Raw genomic sequence first — 27,902 nt, forward strand, 5'->3', positions numbered from 1 at the left:
CTGTGGCTTTCCCTACAGTTTGATGGTTTCCCTCCCATTTCAGGACCTTGAGGCTTCTGGCAGTGATCTCCTGGTATCCTCTTTCATTATCATTGGACCACTATACACCTCCTCTTACACCCAACCTATGCTAATGTACTTCAAAGCACTTCTCCTGTGAAATTACATAACTCAACTTTTGCACAGGTATTTGTTATCTGTCTCCCTCAACACAATAGAATTCCCATGAGGACAAGTAAATTAGTTTTCTATTGCTGTGTAAGAAATTATCACACACAGTGGTTTAAGAGAACACAAACTTATTATCTCACAGTTTCCTTGGGTCAGGATTCTGCTCAGAGGTTACCTAGATTGTCTGGTCGGGCTATCAATCAAAGTCAGATCAAGGTGTCAGCCAGGGCTGACCCATGCATCATTTCAAGGCCAGCTGGAGAATCTCTTCCATCAGTCTACTAAGACAGAGTCTTATGTAAGGTAACATAATCATTGGAGTGACTATCTGCAGTATAATAAAAAATATATTTGGTGTGTCATTGGTTTCTGGCACAGAACATCTAAAACCCTTGAGATTTCCTGAGTGATAGGAGTGTCTTTTTTGTGTTAATGAGATGATTAAGGTGTATGTGTGGAGGAGGTAGATAACTTCAGAATGGGAGTTGGTCACCAGAAAAATTAACCACATTCTCAGAGGCTTAGAACTCAGTTATACTCTCCAACCTCTGGGGAAGGGAAAGTGGTTGAGTTCAATCACCAGTACTTAGGGATTAAATCAACTATGTCTGCATAATGAAACTTCAGTTTAAAAAAATCCTCAGAATGACAAGATTTGGGGAAGCTTCTGGGGTGATGAACACATCCATTTGCTGGGAGGATGATGAACCATGATTCCACTGGGGCAGAGGCTCCTGTATTCAGGACTTTTCTGGACCTTGGTCTTCGTACCTATTCATCTGGCTATTTATTTTCTAGTGCTTTCCTGGGTTCTGTGAGTCATTCCAGCAAATTATCACACCTAAGATGGGTTTGTGGAAACCCTTAAATTTGTTGTCCTCTGAGCAGAAGTTTAGGTCACTTAAGGACCACTTGCAACTGTCTCTGAAGTGGAGGCAGTCTTATGGGACCGAGCTCTTAATTGCACTAATTCCAGGTAGTTATTAGCATCAGAATTGTCTTGAATTGTAGTACACCCAGTTGGTGTCATAGAATTGGAGAATTGTTTGTAGTATGGAAAAACTAAGCACTATCTCATCATCTTTGCTATATAATAACCTAATCAAAGGAGTGAATATTCTGTCACATCGACAGGTCTCACCCACAGCTCAGGGGAAATGGAAATTACAGGGTATGTAGAATAGGGGACAGGAATTGGGGGCTATCTTAGAATTCTTCCAACCATAGCAAAGACACCGTATGCCTAGTGTCTAAAACAATGCTTGACACACATAAATGGTCCTGTATAGAATTTCTTCTTGATAGTGAATTTTCTTAATTTGGCTTATTGTTTATATAAACAAGTTTATTTGAAAATAGTTAAAATGTTGAAGCATTTTAATGATATATACTATAGGTAAACATCTACAGTGAGACTGATGCAGTCCTTGCTCTGTGTTAGATTTTAGATGCCAGTTCTACAAAGGTGATCAAAGAATCAAACAGTATTTTTTTTTAAAAATTGGCACCTGAGCTAACATCTATTGCCAATCTTTTTCTTCTTCTTCTTCTCCCCAAAGCCCCCCAGTACATGACTGTATATTCTAGTTGTAGGTCCTTGTGGTTGTGCTACATGGGATGCCACCTCAGCATGGTCTGACGAGTGGTGCCATGTCCACCCCCAGGAGCTGAACCGGTGAAACCCTGGGCAGCTGAAGTGCAATGCATGAACTTAACCACTCAGCCATGGTCCCGGCCCACTTTTTTTTTTTTTTTTTGAGAAAGATTAGCCTTGGGCTAACATCAATTGCCAATCCTCGTCACTTTTTGCTGAGGAAGATTGGCCCTGAACTAGCATCCATGCCCATGTTCCTCTACCTTATATGTGAGACGCCTGCCACAGCATGGTTTGATAAGTGGTGCATAGGTCCGCAGCTGGGATCTGAAGTGGTGAACCCCGGGCTGCCGAAGAGGAACATGTGAACTTAACCACTGTGCCACGGAGCCAACCCCACCGTCACCCAGTGTTTTTTAACCTTTATGAAATTTTCTGGTTGGTAACTTGAAGTATTTTTTGTTTCTATAAGCTGTGACCTTGTAACCATAGGGAATGGGAGTTAGCATGTACAGATTGCCAATGCCTGTTTTCTATACTATATAAATTCCCCTTTTCTACTTCTTATTGGACTTCAAGGAAAGTTTAGGGTTGGGGGTGATCTTTTGTTTTTCTTTTTTAAGGTGTGTGAAACATCTCCTGAGATACCAGTTACCTGGCAATGGAACAGCTTTTGCATGTAGTAAGATCTCAAGTTCAAAGTTAACGAATAAGTATGAAAAAAATGGAAAAATCTTCAGAGATTTTAACCATTTAACTATTCACTAAAAATGTTTACTAGCTGTCATATGGAAAAATTTTTCGTGTATACATTATATATTATATGTATTTATACACACACATGCACACATTATATACATATATATATATATATAAATTTTATCTGGTCAGGTAATCTCCTACCCTTCTTTAAAAAGGCACTGCAAGTTAAGGATTGATAGTTTGGGGTAGATGATGCTGCTGAGAGTTCTGAGGATGTGAATCACCTTTAAACCTAAAGTATTGCTTTGAATATGTGGCAACTGACCCTGGGGCTGAACCATAACTCAAATTTTTCTGAGCGTCAACCACTACTTCCAGTGACAAATGGAACAGATTCTACAAATAGCCTCACACAAATAATGCTTTTGGATTGCTTGTTGTGCTCACTTGCAGAGTTGAGAGAACCATTTTTCTTCGAATCCTTAAGGACAAAAATGCATTACTCTTTCCACTTCTAATCCAATCAGCGCCATTTTTCCTCTTGTGAGTAAATGGTTTTGTGGAGTCTCTGTTGGTCATTATAACCACTGGCTTATGAAAGCTTCAACGCGATTCAGAGCTTCTGTATTCTCCTGTAACCTTCCATGTAGCACTTCGGCTGTCTGTAAATAACAAATTAGATAGTTCAAGATAAAACTGTCTTAATGGCTCTATCGCTTAACTTTATAAAGTTATTTAAAAGTAAATGTAATACTTGAATAACTCTAGATAGAAAAATAAAAATGTCAAAGATGTTACAAATATTTATATATATAATTTATTATATGTAAATAAATATTACAATTTTATTAAGAAACAACATGCTGCATTGTTTGAGAAGATGGCAACTAGGTAATCTGGCTTCTGGATCCATCCTGCTAACAATATAAAATGCATACTCATTTAAATCCTTCATTTAATATCTTATGTATCAAACACTATACTAAGTAATTTTGAAAATTATACCAAGTAACATCCTATGAAATAGTTATCACTATTAATGCCATTTTGAAGAAGGGAAAACTGTGTGACTTTGAACTTAGATAATCTTGCAGAATCTTAATTTCTCATTTTGCCTAGCATATAAGTGTCTAAAAGACAAACCTTTATCACATAGCTATGTTTTATGTGACATTAATTTTAAATTTATTTGAAAAAATTCTAATAAATTAAAAGGTCCTGGATGTTGCTTTGATCGTGGTTTGTATCCAAAATAAACGACTGATTGCTTAACCAATTAAAATATATATATTCAGTTATTTTTCAAGGACTGTGAAGGATCAGAGATTTTTACACTACTTGAAAGCTAACTAGTTATCTTTCCAAAATTTCGTGAATGATAGTAGAAGAAACAAGACCCCCCTGGGTCAGAGACAAAGGACATTTTATTACTATCAGCAATTGCCATAGCCAGAGTATCAGCATTTCTGAACCTGTTTCCTGAGACCCAGTTCTCAGAAAGTAACATGAAGAGAGTGAGTTGACACCAACACATGCAATGAGCTGAATTACAGAAAAATTCCTGAGTTAAAGTATCACCAATATTTTGGTGTATGTGCTGCTGAAACAAGCACATCACCAATATTTTAATCCAGGCAGTAAGAATATCATATATGTGTATATCTATCTATCTATCTATCTATACATACATACAGCCATTAACTTTCTAAGAATAAAGAAGTTAACCTTATAAGAAGAAGCTAGACAGAAGAGACCCTGGGGTTATTAACTATGTGTAGCTCTGGTAAAACGTGGATAGATAATAACTACTGCTAAAATCCTAGGTCAACAGGTTATGTACAGGAAAGATATATTATCACATATCAGTCTGTGTTCTTCGGGAAAAAAAACTATTATGCTCAAATGGATTTAGCTGAAAAGAATAAAATGAAGGGACTATTTAAATACATCATCGTTAATAGAACCAACAGATGGTCAGACCCAAGGACTAGCACCAGCACTAATCCATTACTTCCCTTAGGTCTAAAGGGCCAAGGTAAACACAGTAGATGGCATTACAGGCCTGCAGTTTTCATCCCTCCCTGTTTCAACACCGTTTGTCATACGACCTGGCAGTTCATCTTACTGAAAATGTAAAGTCTACCTTCCTCTGCCTTGATTCTTAGTTTGGCCATGTGACTTGCTTTGACAAGTTGTTAGGAGGTGCGACGAATGCAGTCTTGACCTCAGTGTTTGCACTTCTTCTGCCATTACTATAAAGCGCATTCATCAGCCAGCCTGCTGGAGGATGGGACACAGGAACAGGGCTGAGTCACCCCAATCATCCCTGTGTGGCCATCCTAGATCATCTTGCATGCGGTTTCATGGAAGTCTGAACATAGGGAAGCAAGCACAAGAGGGAAGTGCACCACTGAAAGATAAAGAACATGGAAACTGAGGGACTCTGAAGAGGCAAATAAGGTTTTTGCCCCAATACAGACTCTTAATTAAAAAGCACTTATATATTGATGTCCAGTATTTTCTCAAATGTTATCCCTATTGAAAAATGCTATATCGTATCTTAGGAATACTTAACTGTTTTTGCTTCAATCTTTCAAAAATGGCATGACGTTAATCAGTCAATGCAAACTCTTCTCCTAAGGAAAGTAGAAAACGGAGAAAGTGACTTGCAACTTAGTCACATCAATCAACTGATTCTGCCATCTTCTTATCCTGAGTGGCAGCATTTTTCACTTGAGACCATCACCTCTGAGTCATTAATATCTAGTTTTGAACTCCAAAGAATAAGATAATTAAATACATTTATAATTCAGGTGAAAAACTGTTTTTCAACCATTATTTTGCCAAGGAATTTTCTTCAAAGGAACCACAGGTTCTTTTTACTAAAATGAACCCAGAGGTTTCTATATATGTAAAATTAAAGTGACTCTTCTTATATAAATTGACTGTGCTCTGAGAATAATATCTGATGTTAGCATATCGTTATCTATTATTTTGTAATTTCTCTACTGTGGGAATAAGGTCGTCCTCTCAGTTGTATATGCATTTGAAGCCTTGACCACTTTCTTCTAACCTTTCTTCTCTTCAATATTGTGCAGAGATAACATACAAAACACTCCCTTCATCCTCTTTTTTAGGGAAAATGGAAGATTGTAGTTCAGTTAGAAAAAATATTATAATTGCAATATAGGAAAGAGTATAAGGTCAGCATTCATGTTGTCTGAGTGTAGAATGCATATTGCTAAACTTTCTATCTAGTCTGAACACTTACTTGAGGATAAACAAGGTTTCACTAAGTCCTCCTGATTCAGGAGACACCAGTTTCCTGGTGTACGTTCCTAATTTGATCCTTTTTGTTCCTCTTATCCTCCAGACCCACATAGATGCTCTATTTCTTCACTATTTAACAATGTTTTACTTTAGACCCCTCGCTTTTCTTCTGTTACGGTGGGAAAGACTACTCTTTCCCAATTCATTCCCATGGATTCTAATCATAGTTTTAGTGGCCAAAATATACATAATCTGTCATTATTGGTGCTGTCACAAGTAAGTGTTAAAATTACTTAGCCTTATTTTAAAATACCCCAAAGACAAAATGATTCCAAAAGTAAGCCCATTTATTTGAACTGAGTCAGCCATGAGTACTGAACTAACTTATAGCTAGAGAAAAGCAGAATAGTCTTCATTACTTTCCTTCCATAGCATAATGTATACATTTATATATATATATTCTCTGTTTCCTTCATACACTTTTGGGTCATAAGCACTAAGACAATAGCCATTTGCCTATTACATGACCATACCTGAGCCATTATGATTATGTTGGGCCATGCCATGCAAAAATTAAAGCTGAAAAATAGTGGGATCATTTCTGAGATGAAAATATGATGTAGTTTTACAAGTTCACTATGTTTATTTAAAAAAAAAGAAAGCAAAAACAAACCTTTTAAATTTCTCAGTTAAATCTCACAAGTTCCTGATATTCACAAAGGTTTCAGAAGTTTAAGCCTTCATTTCAAATGCTTATAGATTTACATAAGGTGGAAGGAAGTGTTTCCAGCATTAAATAATAAAGACCTGTAGAATCTAAACTAGATGTAGAAATAAAGGGGGGAAATCTATATAAATTAGCAACAATGGTAGTTTTTCTATTGTCACAAATAGAGAATTTATTTATTTATTTATTTTATTTTTTCAGTGAGGAAGATTGGCCCTGAACTAACATCTGTGCCTATCTTCCTCTATTTTTATGTGGGGTGCCACCATAGCATGGCTTGATGAGTGGGTACATAGATCTGAGCCCTGGATCCGAACCTGTGGACCCCAGGCCACCAAAGCAGGATGTGTGAACTTAACCCCTATGCTACTAGGCCCACCCCTAGAGAAATTTTTGAAAGTAAGCAAGAATAAAATAGAACATGACCGAGAAAATATCAGCTGAGATGTCCAGGTGTCTGAAAAATCAAACTAATTCAATATCATGATTTATATTTAGTCCTTCATTTTCTTAAATTTTTAAATTACCACTAGAACTATTTGTTGTCTCTTCTCTTAAACTGTGTCTTAGTGACCTGCATAAAATTTACTTTAAAACAAAACATGTCAAAAAATCTCTTTAAAATCCTAGCTCGACTTTCTGAAATAGTGTTTTTCTTACAGTAGGCTTTTTTGGAGTGACTAAAGGAAAGCTACAATCAGAAAATGTTTTGATTAGCACTAAAGCGTGGAATGTGTCCACTGTATATCTCAAATCTGAGCGAAATTTCATTTAGACATAGAACAAGGAGGAAAAATAATAGAGAAAACTCAAAAAGTACCAAGTTACAGTTTCTCCTGTAGAAAAAAATTATTGCCATTTCAAAATAATTAAGAAAAGGAATTTAAAGAATAGAATGAAAACCCCATACCTGAACTCATGGGGCAAGAACAGACACAGGAGAGGTGAGGACCTTTTTCTCTTTGCTGCTGACCCACAGCGTTTTCAGGGAGGCACGTATGAGCATCGGGACAACTGAACAGAAAGCTTTGGAAGAGTAAAGTCTTTTTCTAGCCCTTCTTCCCAACACAATAATTCCAACAGAGGAAAACATTTTCTTTATTGATACAAAGGTGCCACAATCTAAGAGTGAGAAACAGCATAGTAAACTAATGGTACCACTCTATTCAGAAACAATTTCATTGCTTTGGGCCAAGATGGGAAAAATTGTACTTCCATGGGAAATAACTAAAAGGTCATGAGACACTCTGTGACATAACTCTCCCTACTACCTCTATTCTTGGTGCTATAGACATAACACTCCACCTGAGGTGTGTTTCTCAAGGCTGCAATTAAGAGTCACGTATCATGGCTTAAATTTCCCATAGCATTAAACTTATATTTACTTATGTAATCTACATTTATATTTAAATCACTTATATTTACACAGTTAAAGCATATTCGAGTCATGGACTCCTCATGATTCTTTCCTAAAACCATCCTTTACTTAACATTGATACTTTTCAAATTTCCATTATGAATCAGCATTTTCTCATAAGGACTGCATACTACTTAAATTCAGTTGTAATAGAAGGTCAAATATTGGGAAGATCTTTGTAGCACCAGGCAGATACCTCAAAATTATCTTCACTTATTTGCCTCCATGAATTTGACTCTCTGCCAAGTCAATGGTTGTCTAAATTTCTGGGTATGTGACATCTTTCTGTCATGTATTAGTAGAAAATATGTGTTTGAGTATAAATGCCAGAAGGGGGAAGACAGTTGTTAAACAAAAAATATAGCCAGACTGCTACATTAATAAGAAGAGAAAGCAATCTATAGTAAATTATGAAAAACGAAAAAGAAAAGGAAAGAAATAGAAAGAAGAGACAATGATGTGAAAAAGAGAAAAAATCCTTTAGGTAAGATAGAAAGTAAATGTTATCAACATGCTGAAAATGACTGTGCTGAATTCACCCATTAAAACAAAAATTGGGGCCAGCCCCATGGCATAGTGGTTAAGTTTGGCACACTCTGCTTGGTGGCCTGGGTTCGCAGTTTTGGATCCTGGGCATGGACCTACACTACTTATCAGCCATGCTGTGGCAGCAACCCACACACAAATAGAGGAAGATTGGCAACAGATGTTAGCTCAAGGCAAATATTCCTCACCAAACACACAAGAAAAAAGAAAAAGAAAGAATGAAAGAAAGAAAGAGAGAGAGAGAGAGAGGGAGGGAAGGAGGGAGAGAGAGAGAGAGAAAGAGAGAGAGAGAGAAAGAAAGAGAAAGAAAGAAAGAAGGAAGGAAAGAAGGAAGGAAAGAAGGAAAGAAAGAAAGAAAGAGAGAAAGAAAGAAAAAAAATAGGAATGGTCAATTTAAAAAAATAATAGTAAAATCTGGATATAGGGTTTTTTCAAGGTATACACAAACTAAAGTAAAAATGCCAGGCTGAGGGGCCAGCCTGGTGGTGTAGGGTCTAAGCTTGTGCCTTCTGCTTTGGTGACCCAAGGTTCACAGGTTCAGATCCCAGATGCAGATCTACACACTGCTCAGCAAGCCATGCTGTGGCAGTGTCCCACCTACAAAATAGAGGAAGACTGGCAACAGATGTTAGCTCAGAGTCAATCTTCCTCACCAAAAATGAAAAAAAAATGCCAGGCTGGAACCAAAGAAGCAATATTAAATTAAACCATAAGGGCAAGGCTAAGAAACTTTAAAAATGATAAAGAGATAACATTTTAAAATTACCAATTAAAATAAGATATTAATATAAAAGTTATATATAGTTATATGAAGATCTAGTTATTAGAAATGAAAAGAGAATGAACTACAAACAAATTAAGATGATATATCCTAATGCAATAATTTCATATACACACACATTGCTACGTAAAACTATAAGTAAGGATCTATAGGAATTGAATGGTTAAATCAACAAATATTTATATTTACATCAACAAAAAATAAATATTTGTAATTACAAATTAAGCATTAAAATATTTAACAAAATTCTGTTTTATTTTAAAATCATAAAACATATACTTAGATGATATCTGCATAAAGAGAAATTAAAACTGAAATTTTGAGCTATCTTAAAGCAACACAAACCAGTAGGGTTCATGACAAACTTATGGACAAAAGCAGTTTTGCTCAGTTTCTAGACTCACATGTCTTCATAATCAGCTAAAGAAAAAAATTAAATTTGTCTTATATTCAAATTAAGATATTAGAGAAACAAAATTCCTAGAAATGGTTCAAAAGTAAGGAAATTTCAATGAAGATTTAAGGTAAAATTAGTACAGTGAGGAAATGAAGGTTAAGAAAAAAACATATCAGGTCTGCATTTGCCATATGCTGAGCACCCAGTAATTGTTTCTGCTCCCTTCCTTCCTCTTCTTATCTCCTCCTTCCTTGCTTCCATCACTCTTTTTACCCCTTACCCTCTTTCTTTTCCTTAATCATGAAAATTCCTGGAAACTTACTCGAACTTATAACTGAGAGATATGTCAAAATAAAAATTAACAATGTAGTTTGAGTATGAAAGGGCCAATGATGAGAATGGAAATATTCTGAGCATAGAAATGAGTAGAAATGAGTGTGAGAATTCAATTACAATATGTAATAAATATATTACCATCTTAATGAAAGCATGCACATGCATAATATGAAATGATTACAAATTTGAGGATAATTACTGGGATAACATTTTAGAACATAATAGAATAAAAAATAAGAAATGTAGACCCTGACTTTATGAAATAGTAAAATGAAAACAAGAAAGAATTATACTAAAACCTAAAAGAAGTCTAGAAAAAAGTTTGTGCTTTTACTTATGAGAAGAAAAGTAAGTGAAGAACAGTTCCATATTAAGTTAGTTTTCTAGTCCTTCATAATAGTCCACAAAGCTGGTGGCTTAAGACAACACATGTTAATTAACCCATCCTTTCCATACGTCTGGAGTCCTGGCGTGACTTCACTGAGTCCCCTGACTAGGGTCTCACAATGCTGCGCTCTCATCTGAGCTTCCGAGACCTCTTCCAAGCTCACTGGCTGTTGGCAGAATTCAGATCTTTGCATTTGTTGGACTGAGATCCCAGTTTTCTTGCTTGCTGTGACAGTCACTCTCAGCCCCAAAAGCTCCTGCATGCCATCCTCTTAATAGGCCCTGTCACACATGGTCACTTGCTTCTCCAAAACCAAAAATGAAGGATCTCTACTGCAAGAGCACAAGCCAGCAAGAAGGGAGCTTATATAGGTGTATGGAAGCCTAACCACAGCAGCGACATCTGTCACCTTTGTCATATTGTATTGTTAAAAACAAGTCACAGCTTCCCCTCATACTCACAGGGAAGGAATTATAAAGAGCTCGAATGTGGGGACTATTTTAAGGTCTATCCACCATACTTATTAAATAAAAATTCTTAGATTGGGTTAAACGATCCAATATTAACACCATAAAATTTCCTAAAGATTGGCAAAGAAACACTATTTAAATAGGAGGAGAAAAAATTTATGTGTTGCAATACTATGTCAGTGAAGTAGCATTAAATATAAAAAGTATAAAAGAAGGAGAGAAAGATGAAGGTTGCCACAGACAGTGAGACTGAACTGAAATATGAACGTTTAACACAAATAAAATACACGGTGCATTTTTAACTTACTACTTTGAGTCTCATTTATATATCACTTCTTGAACATTGTCTTCCTTTCTCCCCTAGTATCAGGTTAAATTTCCTTTGCATGTATTCCTATAACATCTATTTCTTCTCCTTTGATGAGCTCATTACACATGTAATGAGTGGATTAAAATTTGTACCTTTCTAGACTGGAACGCTATGAATACAGGAATTCCAACTATCACTGTAATCTAGAAGAGTCCTTGGTACATAACAAATGCTCAATAAATAATTGCTGAATTAAAATTGAAACAGGATAATTTAAAAAATGAAATATAGTGACCTGAAATGATTGAAGTATCAAAAAGCAAACTGTTTAAACTCTTCTTAACATATTTATACTAATGGAACTGAAAATTATTGATATAGATAGAATTTCAGAAATGTTTAGTTTAGATCAGATATAAGAAAACAAAGGTTTTGAGTTAATATATTTCAAGAGAATTTGACTAGAACTATTCAAGTTAGCCCAGAAAATTTAGTTGTTCAGATATATTTTTCTTCCTTTAATCCAGCCTTTATAGCTTTCTTATACATCTATTTATTCAATAAATGTTGAATATGTACACTTCAATACATACTGAAAAATATATTCAAAAATAAATATATTCAATATAAATATATGTAAATATATATATTCAATATATATCTAAATAAATGAATTTATCTAAGGTATATTCAATTGAACTCATGAAAATATGGCTTTGCATTTACAGCTTGAGCAATATTTTAGGATTAATTTTTAAAATTTGTATAAGCTTGGTGGTTTCTTATTGCCCTTGCAATTCCTCTAATATTACTAAAATTAGCTCATATTATGAAATAATATTTTAAAAAATACTCAAATATGTCAAAGAAAAAAAATACTTTATTAATCGCTGTACCTGTGGTGAATGAAAATTCCAGTTTGGATGCTATTTTACACATCAGTATATAACTCTGTGATTTAAATAGAACTTTTTAGTTTAAAGAAGTCTTTCTGAATCTTTTTGCCCTGCGGAAGCTATAATATTAGGGAGAATCTGATGTCAAGCGATCAATCAGCCAGTCAATCCAGTATATATATAACTCATGGTACTTTAATTTTTTTATTTTTTGAGGAAGATTAGCCCTGAGCTAACTGCTGCCAATCCTCCTCTTTTTACCGAGGAAGACTGGCCCTGAGCTAACATCCATGCCCATCTTCCTCTACTTTATATGTGGGACACCTACCACAGCATGGCTTGCCAAGCGGTACCATGTCGGCACCTGGGATCCGAACCGATGAACCCCTGGCCACCAAAGCAGAACATGCGAACTTAACCGCTGCGCGACTGGGCCAGCCCCTAGCTCATGGTACTTTATAAAGATTAGTGGATTGTAGATATAATAACGTAATAGTAATTTTCAGTGTTTGAAAAGAGAATGCTATTTTTCCTATAGATTTGTTTTTTTGGATAACATTATTCTGATCATTTTCTGTGATTTCCTCTTCACACAAAAAAAAACTCTAAGACAAATCCACAGTGTGGATAGAGGAAACTTCCATTGTCTTTTTTTCTTTTAAGTTTAAATTCCTACTTGATATTTTTATAGTTATTGCATGTAGGCAAAAATCTTATTACAAATTGCTACTATACAAAATTATAAGATACATGGAATATTTATATAGTAAGAGAAAGAATCATTTTTTCACTACGTATAATTAAAATTTTGAGCCAGCAGTTATAGAAAAAAAAAAAAAAGAGTTCAGCTCTGCTTTCTGTTGTTGAAATTAATCTGTTTCTTTCTTTTTCATATATTTTGAAAACTTGTATGGAAAAATATAGTACCTTTCTATAAAGTAACTGATGTAAATCAAAATTATATTTAATGTATGAAATATAGGCTTAAAATATTTGATTTAATTGATGTTAGTGTTTTTAAAGAAAATATCTTTCACGACGTACAATACATTGTAGAATAATAAACCTAACAAAATCATAAAGCAAAGCAAAATAAGTAAAAACATATTTTAAAACATGAAATGGATAAGACTGTGAAAAACTATGTTCTTGCTATTTGGCATATTCAGGCTCATATATAGGTCCTGTGTTAGTGTCAAAGAAATAGTCTTCTATGAATGTAGAATATTTTTCTTTCACAGAAATGCAGAGTTTAACAAAGAGCAGGACAATAAACCTCATTTTGAATGTACTATTAGACGGCAATTCAAAACATTTTTAATGTCTCTTAAGACAGTTTCAATTTGTGCAGTTTCAATTTGTGTTTAAAAAGATGTAAAGTAACTGTCATATTTTGTTGTAGAGTTATTGTAACTGTGTCTCAATGAACATTTGAGATTTATTGATGACTTTTCTTATTCTGAAGCCCAAGTAGTGGCAGAAGCATTTCAAGATTTCCTTTTATGACATGATTTTCACAAAGATTCAGTTTTGTTGCAGAGCCAAGAATCTTGTCACCTGGAGCAAAGCCATTACCTCTTGGAACATGCGAAGACTTCTTCAACTGGATCATCTGATGAAACATCTCTGCTACATAGGCTGGCTTCTTTACTCATTATTCTTCAAGGAACTCAGCAAAATGTAACTTATTTGTGTCGAATATCTTTCTACAATTCATGTTTGCAATCATCCTACTGAGAGTTCTGCCTCTGCTAAAACAATGGATTTCTCTCCATAGTAGGTCTCAAGGTTCCCACTTATATTAAACATTTTTAATTAAACTGGTATTTGCTTCATAAAGTTGTCCATATTTGTAACATCATCCAGAATTTCCTTTTTTGTTTAATTACCAAGGATATTTGAAACATATTTGTGAAGAATATAGAGTAGTCTTGCAATATCAGGGTTTTTTCTCCCCCTCCTGCCTTGTAAAGGAAGAAAACTCTCACAAGAGACAATCAATACTTGTGTTGGTTAACTTTGTCTGTTTCCTAGATGGGCCATGGGATGCCCAGACATTATTTTGAGCGTGTCTGTAAGGGTGTTTCTGGGTGAGACTAACATTTGAATTGGGAGAGGCCCTTCATCCAACCAGTTGAAGACCTAAATAGAAAAAACAATGCCTGAGCGAAAGGGAGCTTCTGCCTGACTGTTGGTTTAGCTAGGACATGTGTCTTTTCCTGCCTTCCAACTAGGACTGAAATGTCTGCTCCTCTTGAGTCTGTGTTCTGCTGGCTTTTGGACTGGAATTTACGCCATGGCTCTGCTGTTTCTCAGGCCTTTGAACTCAGACTGGAGACACAAATTGTCTCTCCTGGGTTTCCTGCTTGCCAACTGCAGATCATGGGACTTCTCAGCCTGTATAATCACACGAACCAATTCCTTATAATAAATCCTTTATATGTATCCTATTCGTTCTGTTTCTCTGGAGAATCCTGAGTAATACCAAAAGAGTTTCTCTAGGACTCTTTTTTTTTCAGATATAAATAAAAATCTTCAGATATACCTTGACTTTGACATCTTGGGAGGGTCTTGGATCAGAAACATTTTTTGTTGAATTTCACTTTAATTTACAAATCTTACAAATGCTAGACAGTAATTGACAGGCTAAATAGAAAACCTGTTGCTTCTCAGTTATTACCAAAAAATCAGTATTTGTGTCACATTATAAACATTAAATTATTATAATAAGTTATTATAACATTACATATATACAATATAATTTATCATAATGTTGCTTCTCTCTTTTGCAGGTGTCCTTTTGCATTTGTGCATTGTTTCACACACAATACAAAATGACACAGGCCAACTTAGATTATCAGTTCATGTAAAATGTATTAATAAGCAGCATTTCTTTTGTTTGTTTGTCCTATTACTATATTGAAGTGACTCAGAATATTATTATTCTTTATCATCAACCTTATAAGAGCTACTTATAGGCTTTGGCCTCAAATTGTCCTTTTTTTATGTCACTACTTCCTTATAAAAATTTCAGATATGATTGTGTACAAATTTTAGCAAACAATAAAACAAATATGTGTAATAAATTAATAGCAAAATCAAACATATCTTCACAATATACTTCACTTTTAAACTATGTAATACACATTTTCCAACATTTACTACAATAGCAAACACTGGGGGCGGGGCGCGTTGAACTGGGTGATATAAAATGCTTTCTTTAGAATAAAAATTCTCTTTTGATTTCTCTTATGCCAATTTACCATGTTCAGTCCAGTAAGTTAGTTAGCAGCTTACAAGGGGAGGTCGGAACAATTTCTTCCGGAAGAAAGCGTAGTGTCGCTTCCTTGCAATACCACACTCACCAATTATCCATGGCTCCTTCCTTGCAATACCACACTCACCAATTATCCATCTAGAACTGACTCAATCAAGTGAAGACGTCCCCTGAACGCTGAGATGCAGATCTGGAAAAGCTCTACTGAAATTGCTAATGAGACTTCTCAGTCACTGTCATTGTGCGTTAATACAGAAATCAATAGTTGATTTATTTTTAATCATCTTACCCTGTAGAACCCTTCATGAGACTTCACAGAATTCTGGCTTAATAAACCCTATTCTAGAACTGAATAACTTTCCTGAATTTTTACTAAGATATTACATGTTTATTCTAATTTTTATTCTATATATGGAATATAAATTTAACAATTTCTTAAAATTATTAATAAGGAAATTTTAGGACATTTTCACAATTTCAGTTCAAATAAATCATGTATTTTCTTTAAATATCCCATCTATTTAAAAAGAAACTTCACTGTAAATGTGATTAGTGGGATCATGATACTGTGATTTTGTGTTTCTGCCAAAAAAAGTAGAACTTATAAGTCCTTATTTTAAAGAAATATTCACAGATAAAATGATATAATATTTGGAATTTGATTCAAATAGTGGATGAGTAGTCAAAATAAAACAGATCAAGTAAAGTTGCAGTAAGTTGTTAATTGCTGAAGGAGGTGAAGTTCACACATGATTTATGTATTTTACAATTATTTTTTTCATAGTACAAGCAAAAATAAAACAAAACATCACGTGGAGGGTTTAACCATCCAACATAGAAACATCAATTCTCACCTGGTATTTAAGACTCAAAAATGTTGGTCTCAAATAAACAATGAAATTGTACACATCTATTTTGTCATTTTATTGGCAGTAAACTCCTAGTTAGAAAAGATCAAACAAAGCCATGTGGGCAAATACACAAGTATGTTTCCTATGTAGCAATTTGCCATTTAAATGATTTTCCTATTAGGTATACGTTTAAAGTTAAAATATTCTTTTCATTTCATTTTTTTAAACCCATTTTGAAAATAAGTTATAATAGTAACTGTTATGGGCTGAATTCTACTCCTCAAAATTTACATGTTGACTGGGGCTGTCCCAGTGGCATAGTGGTTAAGTTCGCAGGCCCAACTTTGCTGGCCCATTGTTTGCTGGCTTGGATCCCAGACATGGACCTACGCACCTCCATGAAGCCATGCTGCAGCAGGCCTCCCACATATGAAGTAGAGGAAGATGGGCACAGATGTTACCTCAGGGTGAATCTTCCTCAACAACCACAACAAAAATCTGACTATAACTATTGCTCCAAAATCTATTTCTACTATATTATGAATAATTGTGGCATTCAGTGGGATAGTCCTCTTTCTGTTATTTATTGTTTCAAGATGCGGTGCCAGCATTTTAACTCTCTTCAACATAATAGCTGCCTTTTATAAAATTCAAAACCATTAATTTTATGTCTCTGCTTACATGATAGATTATTTTATAGCCCCTCTGTCTTATAGCACCCCCCACCCACTATGCACCTTTTTGTTTTTAACTATGAGGAAAGCTGAGCACCATTTTTATTGAAAACTCCCTCTCGTTTGAGTCTCGTGAGCTGTGAAATACAGTTTCGTTACAAAAAGAAGATCAATAGTTTTTGTTTGTAGCCTACAGAAAATGTTTTGTTCTGCTCTGGGAACTAGTAAATCTAAAAAGTACCCTGACATAAATTCTCTGTTCTTTTAATAACAGTAGGCATTTAAGCAGATGGGCGAATTCTTTCAGCCTCCGTGTGATGTATCAGAACAAGTCTTATTAAAAATGCAATGTTTCAGACAATATTTAATATCAGTCCTTCATTTAGGATTAAACACCATACCTAGGACAGCCTTTTAAAATGAAAACAAAATTAGGGGCTAGCCGGGTGGCGCAGCAGTTAAGTTCACACCTTCCGATTCTCTGCGGCCCAGGGTCTACCGATTCGGATCCCGGGTGTGGACATGGCACCACTTGGCACACCATGCTGTGGTAGGTGTCCCATGTATAAAGTAGAGCAAGATGGGCATGGACGTTAGCTCAGGGCTGGTCTTCCTCAGCAAAAAGAGGAGGATTGGCAGCAGCAGTTAGCTCAGGGTTAATCTTCCTCAAAAAAAAAAAAAAGAAGAAAATGAAAACAAAATTAAAAACTCATTTATCAATAATCACTGTCTTGAATATTTATTTTATTATTTTTAATAATGATATATATCATATATTATTTACATATAAATATCTTTAATTTTAGATTCAGAGAATGCATTTAATTACTTCAGTATAAAGGTAAAGCTATTAAGGTTCAGTTTTGAACTCCTCTCATTTCCACCCTATATTTGGCTTGTGTAGTATAGAACTGATATGAAAACTAAGATGTTACCACTAAATGTATTAAAGAAAAATTACTAGTTTTTAGTGTAATTCACATTTATTAACTGTACTGATCTGATCAACCTTATCAGATGATTGATTTTATTCATATGTTCTTATCTGTTTTATTTTGCTGCAATATGTTTAAATATAGTTAATCTATAATAGCCATAATATATATAACTTTTTAATCATCAAGCTTTGTATTGTTAATGGACTAGTTATTGCTATCACCATTCTCAATTTAACTACTTCAAAGCCTCCTAAATCGGATTCATGTGAATAGTTCAGTATTTTACATTACAGCCAGAATATCTTTTCAAGTAAATATCTGATCATGTTGCTCTCCTGCATAAAACATATTTTTTGCTTTTCTCAAAAAACAAAAACAAAAAACACCTGATCTACCTACCTTTCACTAGGCATTTGCTCTCCCTCTCTAAACATCTGTTTAATCAGCCTATTTAAGTTACTCACATAATCCTGGTGCCTTTGCAAAGTTGATAACTCACAGAACGCCTACATTTACTTTAGCACCAATTTCTTTATTTTTCATGTTAAATATGTTCCATTTATATTATGTAGTAAAATATAAATGTCAATTACTCACAGAAGCTTTTTGTATATCCCCAGATTTCCAGAAAGCTCATAGTTCTTTCTTCTTTAATAACATTTTATAGTAATATATTCATATAAATGATAATGTCTATATCTTCCACTAGTTTTTAAATTCCATGAGGCTATGGAACAGGTTTTTTTGGTTTACATTATATTCCACATCTATAAAAATGCCTGAAATATTAGGTATTCAATGATTATTCATTTAAAAACTGCACTAAAAGCAAGAGAGAGAGAAGGCAGTTCAGGAATGGTAAAATAAGGGTCTCAAAAATCTGCTCCTTCATTAAAAAAATGAAAATGAGAACACTGGCAAAAAATGGTAAAATAAACTTTTTAATGACTTTGAATGAAAAGTAACCAAAAGTTTACAACAATTTGAGAACATTTATTCATATAAAATGAGCGAATCTCAATAAGAAAAATGAGATTTGAGGTCTTTTACCCTGCACTGTATGCATTCACCCCTCCATAGCTCTGTGGCAGTCTTGAAAACCAATAACTACAACCAAGGTAGCTGTAAAAATCAGCACTCTAGTAACCATTAGAGGAGGCAGAATAAGTTTGGAGCTCCCTAAAAACCCATCCCTGAAAATTCTGTTTATTTGTTTTGACTCTCAGTTCTTTCAGTATAAAGAGCCAAAAACCCATGTCTTTTGTCAAAAACAATCAGCAGCAGTTGTTTAACTTTTCAGTTGCCTCAGGTAGCAATACAAGCTGAGGCAAGCAAATGGCTGACCAAATACTTATAAAGAAAATCTAGAGAATAAGATGTCCATAGAGGGCTTTGAAAAGTTCCGACATATCCCTGGGAATTTCTAAGGCCATATACCTGTTTAGGGCTGTGCACTTACCAAGGTAAGATCTAAATAGTGCCAAATATCTCACTTCTAGCTGACCTTTAGGCTCTGCATAAGGAAGAAGTGAAGGCTAAGGCAAAGATGTAAGCTGACACAGTGTGCAAGGTGTGCCTCAACACACACATAGAGTCCATCAGCAAAGTCTGGGACATTTACTGGATAAAGGCATTTGAGGAAACCTCTATTCAATCATTAGCTGATTACTGAACTCAGCAAGAAGAGACTTCACTGGCCACACACAGAAAAGAATACAGTTGAAGTCCAGAAAGGTAATCAAATGAACAGCATAGGAAAATTCTATGAAAAACTATATCCTAACAGATTGGTTAAACTGGATAAAGTGGACAAATTCCTAGAAAGACATGAAGAAGAAATAGAAAATCCCAATAGACCTAGAATAAATAAATAAATCGAATTAGTAATCAACTTCCAACCAATAGAAGTCTATGCCCAGATGGCTTCAGTGATTGATTCTACCAAAGTTTTAAAGAAGAAGAAATATTAATCTTTCACAAACTTTACCAAATAATTAGAAGAGATTGGAGCACTTTCCAACTAATTTCGTGAAGCCAGAATTATCCTGCTACCAAAACAAGACTAAGACTTCACAAGAAATGAAAAATACACAATATCTTTTATGAACATACACCAAAAAAATCTTCAAGAAAATACTAGCAAGTCAAATTAGGCAACATATTAAAAGAATCATACATCATGACCATGCAGGATTTAGCTTTGGAATACAAAGTTGGCTTAGCATATGAAAATCAATAAGTGTAATGCACCATGTTAGTAGAATAAAGAACAAAACCATATGATCAACTCAATAATGAAAGAAAAATTATTTGAAAAAACCACAACACCTTTTCATAACATTTATTAGAACAAATAAATGTGTACAACAAGACTGTAGCATGTAAGATCTACATATAAAAATCAATTCTATTTATATATCCTAGCAATTAACAATCCAAAATCAGAATTGTCTCTTCAAGAGTCCAGTTTCCTTCTTGTATCAAGTATGATGGAAGAAACAAACAGGAGAGTTTGCCAGAGGCTACACTGGAAGAACCACACATCCTCTTTGAATTAGCACCTGCAATTATCATGGAATACTCTAAATCTATCCATTCAATCAGGACCATTGTGGTCACTGTGCCTAGCTGAGAAGAATGTTGGATACACTCAGCCTCACAACTAATAATCTGGGTTTTATTGACTAAGCAGATCATCCATTGCTTCATTTCCTTACTGAAAAGGAAAAAAAAAACAGCTATGAATCAATATTTATATAGGAAATTTTTAAAAAAGAATTAAGTCTTTTGGTTCCAGACAAGAAAATCATGTTAATCTAAAACAAAATGTGTTTTTACATGGAGGTGATCCAAAGAAAATTAAAATAATTAATTCAAAACAAAGAAATTCAAGAACAAATCCAATGTCTGATTAAACTACTGGATAAATGAAATATGAACCTTCTTGATAATCATTTACTAATGGAAGCCATAAATACTACATCAAGTTATAGAAATATAATTGATTACATGGAAAGCTACAAAGATACTTCTTTTTGTTCATCCCAGTATCTTGGTCTTCTTGCATACCTACTTATATACTTATAAAAATGACAAAAGCCATCACTAGCAATTAGAATGTAGAGGCTTGATTTGATCTACTAAGAGTTAAATCACCCTAGACTTTTGATGTATGGACAAATTGGAATTATTTTTCAATCAAGTACCAGGAAACTGAGATGACATTAAAATTTTCTAGAAACTGGAAGTTAATGCTGAGCTTAACAATTTCCCTTACTCTAGCTCTGAATTTATACTCTGGCCACAAGTCCCTGCTTTTTCTAGATCAGGTATATACTGAGATGTTTTTCTCTCAGTGGCTTCAGAATAGAAGACTTCATGCGATTCACCAAATAGGTAATATCTGTTGCTACTGTTTGTTTTGGTTATATCATATTTAAACTGAAACACCAGGAGAAATTATACTATGAATAATTTAACTGACAGCCATTTTTACATTTTGAACATTTTTTTCTTTTCTTCTGTTTTTAGTTAAAGGCAAAAGCTTTAAACATGTGAAAATTCTAAGCTTTCAATAAAATTAATGGTAGATAAATTCCAATTAAAATAAGCAAAAAGGAAAAAAACATTACGCCGAACTATTTTGTACATTCCCAATAATATAAAATATATGGATCAAAAAATATTAACTACTGATAAATAAGGAATAAAAGTAAGCTCAATATTTTCAAGATGACTATGTCTAGAATGATGATACTCTACATGTGGATTCATTAATAAAGAAACAATCAAAGCATGTTTGTACTATCAATCACTTCTTGATTTTTCTTGCAGTATGGGGCAGAACACATTCTTAAATTTGGTGTTGGGGATTCCCAAACAAAAGCTAGTTAAATGAAAATCAATATTCAGATAGAAAATTTTCTAGTAAATGTGCTGATGAAACTCTTTAGATAAAGCCATTTCTCACAGACTGAGGTCGGCACCACCCCTTTACTTGTGATGGAGAATGGATAGATGTTTTGGGTTGGGTTTGAGCCGTGAAGGATTTTGCCTGATATTGAAAATAACCTGGAGGAGATAAACCTGCAATATAATTTATAAAACCATGGGCATCCAGATATATACAGTCAGCCCCATACGTTGTTTATGCAAATGTTTAGCAACTATTTCAGCAGCACTCGTCTCTGGGCAGCATTTGTGGGTCATTCAGCAATAACATTCTCTATTGATTTTTGATAAATTGTCCTTAGAAAATTAGATCTCAATGATTTTATTTGGGGAAGCTTTTTCATAATCCAATTATGCTTCAAACACTTTTATTTTATTCCTCTAAATATATAATAAGAGTATGAAGGAATTGAGAATATATATATTGGTCTCTGCGCCAGTTCCTATCGTAGAACTCCTAAAACCCTTGTAATTTCCTAAGTGATGAGAATGTACTAGAAGTATCTTTTGTTCTAATGAGGCAACTCTGGCTGGGCTCCTGGATGGCTTTTGGATAGGAATTGGTCACCAGAAAGACAAAGCCGTAATTAGAAGCTTGGAATTTTCAGCCTCCCTCCAAATTCTCCAGAGATGGGAGAAGAGCTGGAAACGGAGTTAATAAGTGATCACGCCTATGTGAGGAAGCTTCTATAAAAATCCCAACAGTATGAAGTTCAAGGAATTTCCAGGCTGGTAAACGTGTCCAGATACAGGGAGGGTGACCCACGTAGACTCCACAGAGAAAGAAGTTTCTGCCCTGAGGACCTTAACAGACCTTGCCCTATGTATCTCTTCATCTGGCTATTTATCTGTATTCTTCATAATATCATTTAGTAAACTTGCAAATGTAAGTAAGTGTTTCCCTGAGTTCTGTAGGCTACTCTAGCAAATCAATTGAACTCGAAGAGGGGATCATGGGAATCTCAGATTTGCAGCCAACTCAGACAGAAGTTGTGGGTACCCTGAGGACCTAATCCTTGTAATTGGCGTCTGAAGTTGGTGGGGACAGTATCATGGGACTGAACCCTTTACTTGAGGGATCTGACGCTTTCTCCCAGTAGTGTCAGAGTTGAGGCAAATTGTAGAATACCCAGCTAATGTCGCAGAATTGCTTGGTGTGGGAAAAACCCACATACATTTGATGACCAGAACCGTCATAAATAAAGCATTTTGTATGAAAATCAAGAAGCAGCACCAGCAGAGGACTGAGGTCTTTCCAATACAAAGAGTAGTCAAAAGCAGGATGATTATCAGAAAGTGTAGATTCATTTCCTATAATATAGTTGACCAGATAAAAGCCTTTCTGATATAAAACATTAAACATTTGCTGTTATATAATAATTAACATATTGTAAATGTATGTTTCTGCTGGAAATAAAGAAAAGGGAGTATTCAAAAATGGCTAAATATTGCCCAAAATGAAGCAGGCAAAATCAAGCAAGCTAACAAATGCCCGAGGAGCTAACAGCTGATTTTTAAGGCTGGCCTGAGAAGAAAAGGCAGAGCCTAGGATAAACACATGATGAGGAGTAAAATCTAAAATCTCCACATACATCGGACCAAAAAGATTTACATCTTCATTGAAATAAATAACTAGAAAAATGAAATTCACTTCTTAAGAGAAGTTAGGAAGAACATAAATCTGTCTGATGTTGTCTGGGGGCAAAGTGTTGGACAAGTCTCTCAAAAAGAATTCACAACTGCAGTCAGCTCCTCCAGGAGTATTAGGACCTCTAGTTTCATCACTATGTACTCCCCAAACAATGGATGCATATTTTATCCTGTATCGTAAAGAAATTTAATATGGAACTTAAAATTTTTCCACAAATGTATTCGTAGTCTCACATGCTTTCACTTTTGAATTTTATCAAACATTTGAAATAGTAATAAATAGTACACAAACTCCTCCAGAGAATTGGAACAAAGAAAACACTTCCCATTTCATCTTAGAACACCTCAGTATCAAAACCTAAGAAGAACCATTAAAGAAAGTAAAGTTGCAATCCAATCTCTCTAAAGAACACAAAGGCAAAAATTCTAAACCAAAATATTAGAAAATGTAATATCATGTCAAATAAAACCAACAAACTAAACAACCAAACAAAATAATACATTGAGTAGGATTTATTCAGGACTACAGTGGTAAACTAACATTCAACAATATAATCAACTACATTGATTATAGAAGAAAAAGTGAGAAAAAAATTATATGATGATCTTAATAGATACAGAAAATGCTCTACATAAAAATTCAATATCTATATATGAAAATAAATCCTTTCATACAAGAAAAGAGAAGGGAATTTTGTTATTGATGAAGGCTATTTACAGAACAAACAAAAAAACCTACAGTAGGAGGAAATATTGAATGCTTATCCTTTGAGATTTTGATGAAATAAAGATGACTGCTATACAATGTCTATTCATTATTGTACTGGAATTCCAAACTATCATAGTATGGGAAGAAAATATATGATCCCCATCAATTCAGGAATATAAGAAGGTAAATATTAGCACTTAGATGGAAGAAATAAACTTTTACTTTTCATAGATGTTTAGATTTCCTGCATAGAACATCAAAATTATTTTTACAAAATAGCAATAAAAATAAACAGGAGAACTTAAAATGTTTTGCTTATTATAAACCTGAAATAAAAACTTCAATTGTATTTTTGCATTTATGGCTAAAATTAGAAAATATAACTAAAAACAAATATTTTAAATAAACAGTGTCAAAAAGATAAAAGTCACTGAGATATGAATATAGCAATGATATGGAATTCTTCATGGACTCTTTCAATTCACAGTGAATATTATTAGAAAATACCTAATTATAAGGACAAATAAAATGCTCATGGTTTGAAAGGCTCATTACTATAAAGATGTCATTTTTGTGTAAACTGATCAATTGAATGCAATTTAAAAATTCTTACAAGGAGTTTACATTGAATGGAAATTGGCAAGCTGATCCTGAATGTTAGAGAAAAAGTAAAGTGCCAAATGCAGCCAAGAGACTCCTGAGGAAGAGTGAGCAGGGTGACCTGTCTTCCACTTATCAGTGTATTGAAAAATCTGCAATAATTTAAACACTGTGTAATCTACATCATACTATCAAATAGACCTATGATATATATTACAGTCCAGAAATCAAATATTCTTTAGATGATCTAAGGAATAGGATATATATCAGATATCTAACACCACCATAATAAGTGAATACTCAACCTGGCAGTAATGAGGTGGAAGGACCTTTCTTCTGCTGGAGCAGTGTGAGAGGAGGCCTGCTAAAAGACAAGTCTTAAATAAGGTCGAGTGTTTCACCACGTAATTTCAAAATGTTCAGATTTCAATTGAACATCACTTATTGTAGCAAGAATCTGGAAGATCTCAAGTTAAATAAGACAAAATCAACAGATGCCAACACAAAGATGACACTGATATTAAAATGATCAGACAATGATTTTAAGGCAGCTATTTTTAAATACTTCAACAGGCAATTATGAACACACTTGAAACAAATTAAAATAGACTGAAAAAATAGAGATAAATGTCTTGAAAGCAGACACACAGAAATGACACATTATCTATAGGTGAAGAAGAATTTCCGTGACAGAGTAATGACATAAAAGAGAGGCAAGAAGGAAGTGAGAAAACATTTTCCACATACTAGAGGAGAGGACCCGTCAAACTGAATGTTTCTAAATCCCATGACAATATTCTGCAGGAGTGAAAGAGCAATCAAAGCATTCTCAAATGCATGAAAATTAAAGAGAACTTGCCACCAAATGACACACTCTCAAACAATGACTAAAAAATTTCTTTAAACAGAAAAGAAATGATATAAGAAGGAAATTGGAATATCATGAAAGAAAAAAGAAAAAGAAAAGACTCAAAAGCATAGTAAATAAAATAGATTGTAGCTTTTGTCTTGAATTTTCTTACTTATTTTTATTGGTGGAAGCAAAAATTATATCAATCTCTAGTGTAGTTTTCAGTTTATGTAAAGGAAGTATTTAAAGAAATTATAAATGGAGAGGTTAAAGGAAGATAAAATGAAGTCAGGTTTCTATACTTTATTCAAATTGTTAAAATGTCAACAACATTAGACTATAAGTTAATATCTATAATACATAGTGCAACCACTAAAACAACTATGCAAAGAGATTTACTGAAACAAAAAAACACGCTATAGGTAAATCAAAATGAATTTCTAAAAAACTCTTCAAATAAATAGAAAAAACAATGGAGAACCAACAGAAAAGAAAACAAAACAAAATTGTAGACGTATCCCTTAAAACACATCAATATTTACATTTAATGTAAATGGTCTAAATACACTAATTAAAGTCAGAGATTGATAGAGTGGATAAAATATCATGATCCAAGTGCATACTGTCTATAAGAAACTCACTTCAAATATAATAGATGGTAAAATTGAAGGAATGGGAATAGATTTACAAAGCAAATATTAATCAACAGATAGCAAGAGAGAATATATCAATATCGGATAAAGTAGCCTTTACAGAAATGAAAGTTACCAAGGACAAAAGGAACGTTACATGATGAAAAAAATGTCAATCCAGAAAGAAGACAGCACTAAACAACAGACCTGCAAATGATGTAAAGCAAAAACTGATAGAACTGATTATTAAAATCATCAAATCCATTAAAGCTGGAGACTTTTACACCCCTCTCTCAACAACGGATAGAACAATTAGACAAGAAATCAGCAAGGATATAGGACTCAACAACAGCTTCCGTCAACAGGAACTAACTGACATTTATAGAACACCTATTGAACAAGAGAAGAATACACATTCTTTACATTCTTTTCAGGTGTCCATGGAACTTATGTCAATATAGACCAGATCCAGGGCCATAAAACAGACTTCAAGAAATCTTAAATAATTGAAATCAGACACAATGTTTTCTCTGATCCCAATGAGATCAAACTAGAAAGCAATAAAAAATTATGAAAAGAAATCTCCATATGCTTGGAAAATAAATAACATATTTCTAAATAAGTCATTGGGCAAAGGAGAAATCTTAAGGAAAATTTTTTAAAAAGAGCTGAATGAAAATATAATATATCAAAATTTGTGGGTTGCAGCTAAATCAGTGATGAGAAGGAAATTTATATTTTTGGTTAGCGAAAATGGGAACTAATGTAGGTCTTTCGGTAAGTGAAGTGGTGTAAAGTGAACTTTTGGTTAGCAAGGGAAACCTATATCCCTTCATGATAAAGAAAAAGAAAATGTCTTGGCAAACTTGGAATAAAGAGGATTTTCTCAACTAAGTAAACAGATTTATAAAATACATACAACTAACATTATACTCAATGGTGAAAAACTGTTTTCACTCTGTGATGAGGAACAAAGTCCTGATGCCCATTCTCATTGCTGCCACTCAACACAGTACTAGAAATTCTAGCCAGAACAATAAGGAAAGAAAGTCATACAGCTAAGAAAAGTAGAAATAATACTTTTTTCTAGTTGCCGATGATATGATGGTCCACATAAAAAATCCCAAGAAGTCTACCAAAAATCTCCTAGAACTAATGAGAATTCACGAAGGCCACAGGATACAAAATCAACGTACCAAAATTAATCAGTTGTAGTTTTATATGCTAGCAGTTGACAAGTGGAAACAAAATTAAAAATACAACACTATTTACAATCCCTTAAAGAAATGAAATAAGTATAATGAAACACTAAGTATAAATCTAGAAAAATATATACTGAACTTGAATGCTCACTACTAAAAATTCTGATCTAAATAAGTAGAGTGATGTACCAAGTTAAGAGACTGGAAGACTCATAGTAAAGATGTCAATTCTCCCGAAATTTATAATTTACAGATGTGTTCAATGCAATTTCTGTTAAAATCTCAATAAAATTTTTGTAGACGTAGACAAGATTATTCTAAAAGTCATGTAGAAAATTGAGGAAATAAGAGCAGCTAAAACAATCTTGCAAAAGAAAATGTGTGGAATCACTCTACCCAATGTGAAGACGTTCTATAAAGCTACAGTAATCATGACAGTATGGTATTGACGGAGGGATAAAACACAGGTAGATGTCCACAGACTGTAGAAGATGCCAATAGCTCTCCTGCGACCTATAGAGGACAAGTGAGATTTGGTGGGTGCCGACAGCAACGGAGCGACA

The sequence above is a fragment of the Equus quagga genome, chromosome 21 (assembly GCF_021613505.1).
Source record: "Equus quagga isolate Etosha38 chromosome 21, UCLA_HA_Equagga_1.0, whole genome shotgun sequence".
Taxonomy (NCBI): domain Eukaryota; kingdom Metazoa; phylum Chordata; class Mammalia; order Perissodactyla; family Equidae; genus Equus; species Equus quagga.